The following is a 7,264-nucleotide window of genomic DNA, read 5'->3' as shown; positions in this document are numbered from 1 at the left end:
CACACTATGTTAGAACTAAAGGAGATAGTACAAAAGTAAAGGGGGGAAAAGTTACTAGAAAATAAGTTTCACATAAAGGAGAAACTGTCCTGAGAAAATGTATTTTTTTAAATGTGATTTATGAAAAAATAATAACTTTAGCCTTCCCAACATGATCGCTGAAGACAAAGTAGGTACATAAGCAAATGTGTTGAAGAAAGCTGATGGTGCTCAGCTATCAAAAGATATAGCTTCTGGGGTCTTAAAGTTTTGAAGATAAACAAGTGGCCATCTAGCTCAGAAGCAGCAAAGCCCAGCTGGAAGAAGCACACCAGCCTACAGCCTGTGTGGTCATGAGTTATCTATAGGATCAGGTATCAGGCATCAAAGACACAGAACAAAAAATCATATCATTGTGAATTAGGTGGAGTGTGGAGTGAAGACCCAAAGCACATTTGTAGGCAATTGGACATCCCCTTATATAAGGGTTACCAGGAGGAGATGAGCCAGTCAGGGTGCAGTATAGGACTGATGAAACACACAACTTTCCTCTAACTCTGTAATCCCCCCCCCCCACTGGCCACCATCATGACCCCAATTCTACCTTACAAATCTGGGTAGACCAGAGCACATACATGGGTACAGATAAGAGCTGGAAACACAGGGAATCCAGGACAGATAAACCCCCGAGAGTAGCCATACCAGGAGGGTAAGGGGAAAGAGAGGGAGAAAGGGGGAACTGATCACAATGATCTACCTATAGCCCCCTCCCAAGGGGATGGAAAACAGAAAATGGGTGAAGGGAGACATCGGACAGTGTAAGACATGAAAAAATAATAAGAATTTACAAATTATCAAGAGTTTGTGAGGGAGGGAGAGTGGAGAAGGGAGGGGGTAAATGAGGAGCTGATACCAAGAGCTCAAGTAGAAAGCAAATGTTTTGAGAATGATGATGGCAACAAATGTACAAATATGCTTGACAAAATGGATGTATGTATGGATTGTGAAAAGAGTTGTACAAGCCCCATTTAACATTATTTATTGTTAAACTTGATGAGGAAGCAAAAAAAAAAAAAAAAACCTCCAAGGAATAAACCAGATTATTTGCCAATAGGAGTTCAATTGATCAGGTGGAGACAAAAGTCTTAATGCAACACATGATTTGTGCCTGGGAACATGCGGCCATGCATGACATCCCTCAGGGGACTCCTTACAGACCCAGCTTGGTTCTTCTCCAATGTCTTCTCTTGGAGTTGTACCTGATTTTATTACCGGTTTTCATTCGAATCCATTGGGGAATGGGCCAATTCTGCTTCTGTTTCTTGGCCAGGAATCTCTTGATCCTGAAAGTCTTATGAGACAACATGGTGTAGTCAGAGCACTACCACACTCAGGATGGTAGAGAAACTGAGAGAGGGATAAGAGCAAAATTAATTTTTAAAATAATAACAATTTAAAAATATTATATTGTTGCACTTTACAAGAATCATGAGAAATAAAATTTTTCTCAAAAATGCATAACTTGAATCTAATCATTATGAAATATCAGACAATCCAAAATAAATTATTATTCCATAATCCAACCAGCTTGTCATCTTTAAAAGCATCAAAGTTATAAAAATTATTAAAGGCTGTGCAATTCTTCCAGATTAGGGACATTAAGAAGATGTACATGGGTGGGAGGGAAAAAAGAGGAGCTGATACCAATAGCTCAAATAGAAAATAAATGTTTAGAAATTGATGATGGCAACATATGTAAAAATATGCTTGATACAATTGATACATGAATTGCTATAAGAGCTGTAATAACCCCAAATAAAATGATCTTTTAAAAAAAAAGATGCACATACTAAAAGCAACATGTAATCCTGGATTGACTCCTAAGAAAAAGTTGTGATGGTATTATTGGGACAATTAGTGGATTTGATTGTTAACTGAGATCAGATAACAGTAATCCAACCATGCTAATTTTAAAGAAATTTATATTTATGTTGAATATGTAGGATGTTCTTGATATTAGCAGTGTATTGGCAGTGGGGTGGGGGGACTTGGGGGAGAGAGGGGAATAGGACCCCAGATTCAAACACGTTCTATTAGACACTCTTTTATTAAATCTTAAACAGGACAAAGACAATCATTCTAGATGAGGGAAACGTGGCCATAGGCTCATTTTATATGGCAGAAAACAACAACAACAAATCATTCTAAGATCTGTATTGAAGGCAGGTAATCATCATCGTCACGGGTGTAACTGTGGAAGGGGGCAAAGGGCCATGACTAGAATATGGACATAATTGCATGTTAAAAGCTTACTGGATTCAGTCTTTTAGACAGGTTGGTGGAAAACTGGTTACGAGTTGGATTGCGATCTGTTTGGTCTGGATTCAAAACCACCAATCGCTCCATGGGCTTTCTACCCCAGGGGAGTGACAGCCATGGAAACCCCCATGGTCAGGAGGGGTGGGTCTTTGAGTGGGCATTGACCGGATGGCAGTGAGTGATTTGGAAGGGCCCTTTGGAATTATTTCCTAAAATATTCATTTCAATAAACTCACTCTCTGTTCAAACCCTTAAAGTTAAAAAAAAAGGTGGGGGAGGGGTAAAGGGAAGCTGATATTAAGGAGTTCAAGAAAGAGGCTGTTCTGAAACTGATTATGGTAGTGTTAGGTGTCTGGAGTGGTTTACCACGGCTCTTGCTTCTCAACCCTGAAAGAATTCCCGCGGCAGAAACACTTTGGTCAATCCAAGTAACTTTCATGAGGGAAAGGGAAGTTTCAGGTATCACAATCTCAAAAGTGCACACTCTCTAGCATACAAGGCTGCGCTGGGACGAGCAAGAGTTGGCGACTGAAGGAGCGGGAAGAAGGAAGGAAAGAAGGAAGGAAGGAAGGAAGGAAGGAAGGAAGGAAGGAAGGAAGGAAGGAAGGAAGGAAGGAAGGAAGGAAGGAAGGAAGGAAGGAAGGAAGGAAGGAAGGGGTGAACAGGAGTAGTGGAGCCTAGCGTTCTGACCGGAGATCAGGAAATCCCGAGAGCAGAACCCCAGAGGCTGACAGCCCATAGGGCCGTTTTTATTCCCCTCCTACATTACTTGGGGGGTGTGGCTGAGGGTACTGGCACATCTGTGTGATGTAATACTGCTGGTGCCTAGCATTGTGTGTGGGCCCAGAGTGAGGCTCCCACCTGGGCTAGGTGAGTTTAGTCTGCGCATGCTCAGTCCTGGATTTTCCCCTAGGTGTCTCGTCAGTATGTCCGATTTCTTTGCAACCCCTTTATTGCGGCCCTGCCAGGCAATGACCGCTAGTGCAGGCATTTGGGGGGAGACAGCCCCTCCCACCCCGCTGTCCCTATTCTAACTGCCTTCCGGTAGCAATTGTATAATAGTGCTTGATATGATTGAACTATAGAATGATATGATATCTGTATTAGCTCCCAATAAAATGGTTGTGGGGAAAAAAAGCTTACTGGATTTGATCAAGTAAGACTAGAAAATAACAAATGCTGGAGAATCTGTGGAGAGACTGGAACCCTCAAACACTGCTAGTGGAAGTGTGAACATGTACACCCACCATGGAAAGCACTTTGGCGCTACCTCAAACAACCGGGAACAGAAAACCCATGGGATCTGGCAATCCCTTTGCTGGTACATACACTAAAGAAGAAAGAGTCAAAACAAGACCAGACACAAGCACATCCATGTTTGCTGCAGCGCTTCATAATAGCAAGAAGATGGAAACAACCTAAATGGCCACCAGCTAAAGAATGGGTAAAGAAATTCTGGTACATATACAATGGAATACTATGTATCATGAAAACATGATGAGGCTGTTAGCTCTCCCCTTCCCTTCCCTTCCCTTCCCTTCCCCTCCCCTCCCCTCCCCTCCCCTCCCCCTCCCCTCCCCTCCCCCCCCTCTCTCTCTGTCTTTCTCTCTCTGGTGGGAGATAAACCTTGGCCCTTGGCTTCGCTAGAGAAAGAATTCACTCAGCAGTCTGGCTTGTGATCCAAGAAGTTTCAGGTTTACACACTCAGCGCACTTCATCCCCCGCACGGGGCGGTCCTGAGGCCAGAGGAGGCCCCAGCACAGCCTCTGAGGAGCAGCTTGAGAAGCAGAAGGACTGCAAGGCCCGGGATTCTGACATTTCAGGTCCTTCACTGGGGTGTGTGGTTGATGATCCTGGTCCATCCCATTGGCTGAATTGAATTCACCTGGCCCAGATGGGCCAATCCAGATAGAACACCCACCTAGGTGTACCACCCCTTCCTGGCTAGAAGCTCGAACCTCTGAGCATGCACAATAGACACCCCAGTCCCTATGCTAGCTACCCAACAAAAACCTCATGACTTGGATGGACCTGGAGAACATTATACTGAGTGAAATTGTAACAGCAAAATCGTGACTTGGAAATGACCAGGAGGCACTCTTGGAGAACTTAAAAAGAGGGAAAAAATGTATTAGCTGGACTCAGAGGAACTAAGGTTTGGAAAGATCTGGGCCCTAAATGTTGGGTGGGCATAGCTTTTATGCTTTACCTTCACGAGCAAGGTCACAGAAGCAGAAATAGGCAGGGATTTCTCCTGCAGACATGTGTGGTAAGGGGGTCGGGGGATGACTGCATTCCAGGAACGAGGAAGTACATGGGGTGTGACAGTGCTTCGGGTTTCTTTTCCAAAGGTTAAAATTCCCTATTAAAGATCTTCCTTACAAAATCAGCCAATCACAAATAGACAAATGTCATAGCAGACCATTGTTATAAGGAAAAAACAAATGAACACCAAGATAAAGGTTTTCATAGCAAAGGAAACACACTTTGGAGGTTCCCCAGGAAGGAAGAGCAAGGGACGGAAGATAAAGCAATGGGCCAAACTGTTCCTATGAATCAGAATCAACTCACTGCATTTTTGTTTGTTTGCTTGAAATGGAAGTTAGTAGTCCAGAAGAGTGTTTTAGGGTACAAATGGGGTCCTAATCCTAAACATAATTTAAGAAGAACATTTATTAACTCTTTTTAAAAAAAGATTTTATTAGGGACGCATACAACTCTTATCACACAATCCATGCATATACATACATCAATTGTGTAAAGCACATCTGTACATTCTTTACCCTCATCATTTTCAAAGCATTTGCTCTCCACTTAAGCCCTATGCATTAGGTCCTCTTTTCCTCCCCCCCTCCCTCCCCGCTCCCTATTAACTCTTAAAAGAGAAAGACAAAATAAAGATGCAGACACATTTTCTGGCTGAGTGAAGTTATTAGCATGAAGTCATAATGGTGTCCAGGGATACTAATTAAATAAGGCATGGCACAAAGGAAACTACACAAATTCATGACTGATTACAGGTGGGACTACAAAAGTAGGATTGGGACATGTACATTGTTAGATAGAAGAATTTATAAGATTGGTCCAAACAATGCTGTCGAGGCACTGTTAGGGCATGACTCATGATTATATGACTCCCCTCTACAGTCCCTAATATGGTGATCTCCATCAAGGACACACCCAGGCAAACTGTCCTAACTGGACTGGCCTGAGAGGGATAGAGATAGTCCACTTTCCAAGGCACTCTGATTGAGGGCAAGATGATCTCCATCCTTGGTTAAAGATGTTCTCTACTGTCAGTCTCAGAAACCCACTAGGGGTTTCTACGAATCAGCATTGACTCGAGGGCAGTGAGCTTGATTTAGAGTTTGCCTAATGATTAGAAATAGTACAAGGTAAGTTTGATCTATGTGGGGACTCTGCAAATGGATTTTGGGTTGTCGTTGCCCTTCATAGCCCCTTGCAAACGGGGGTGGCTCAGAATTTGAGCTTGAATACAGTGCTATGTAGACTGCCTGTGGGCACAGGGTCAGGGCACTCATTCTGAGAATGGAGTTGATAGAGTGGAAGGAGTTAGTCACTGGATATCAAAATACTAGAAGCATAAAATAATTTAAACTTTGGTTTGTTAAAAATTCCAAATGTAACAGACTGCCCTTGCAGGAAACATTCTTTTTCCTCTTCATCAGTAAGCAGGTCCTGTCTCATGGAGTAAACAAGGGCAAACGCAGGCGATGGTGTTCTAAGGGCCCCTGAAGAAATATAGGTATGGATAATTTCCTAATGGTCACTGCCAGGCCCTCCTTCTTAGAGTATCGATTATATCTGGTGTCATTGTAAAAGCCTGCCAATCTCTTCCTGTAATCATTGTAAACAAAACCCATTTCTTGTGTGTTTAACTCGCGGGGTCAGGCCTGTATTCTGAAACTGCTCAGAAAAGCTGGCTGTTTTCCGTCTGCAAGTGCTTACAGGAATACACTTAGAATTTCTCAAATCAACCTAGTCGCTGTCTTTGGCCAGTAGAATGACAAACCTCCTGGCTCCCTGGCAGCCGGCAACAGAACTACTGTCATCGACGTAGCTAGCGCATCTGTCTATAGCGTGCCTATTAGGGAGCTCGCTGGTGAGCTAGCTAGTCATGGTTCCGCCCTCACAGAGCTCAGAAAGAGGGAAAGAGCAGTCAATTGTGGCAGTACAATGTGTCAAACTATAAGCAATTGCCTAAAGCCTAGACAACATAAATTTCTAAATAATCTTTTCATTTTTTTAATTAAAAAGGCCTTAGGGCTAAAAGCACCCCCGAACATTTTTTTTACTCAGCAATGGGGGAGGGGGACATTTGCACATATCTGTCAGCTGAAGGACTAAATCAGTACAAAATCAAACCTTCTACCCAATAGCAACCCAGGTGAACAGACCTGAATAGACAGCTCAGTGGAAAGGACCTACGAGTAGCTCTTGACCATATGAGAAGGTGCTCAGCCTTACTCATAACAAAATAAATACAACTAGATTTCAATGGCATACCACTCTCCCTTTGACAAAGAACACAATGGGTGATAACACTGTTGTGCAGGGCTGAGGTGCGGGCCCGCCGATGCCATTGATGAGAGTGCGGATTGGAACAGCCTCCCTGCCCGGCAAGTGGGTCACAATTCTCAGCATTAAAAATGAATTTCCTTTGGCTTAAAATTGTCATTGCTAGGAATTTTCTCCTACATACACAATTAACATTTGATAAATGCCATTTGTTAAGTGAGCAAAGCAAGGTCCAAACAGTGCCTATCATTTAATTTTATATATAAATTCATGAGGCTATACCATAATATACCTAAGATTTCACTTAATGCAGGGCACACTGCTTGTATGTTTTCAAGAGTATATTAAGTTGATAGATTAGGGACAAAGGGGGTTGTCTCCCTAATGCCTGCATAGGCCCCAATACAGAGTTGGAAAGAGACCAGGC

This window comes from Tenrec ecaudatus, chromosome 16 (assembly GCF_050624435.1).
Source record: "Tenrec ecaudatus isolate mTenEca1 chromosome 16, mTenEca1.hap1, whole genome shotgun sequence".
Taxonomy (NCBI): Eukaryota; Metazoa; Chordata; class Mammalia; order Afrosoricida; family Tenrecidae; genus Tenrec; species Tenrec ecaudatus.
This window is presented reverse-complemented; position numbering follows the sequence as displayed.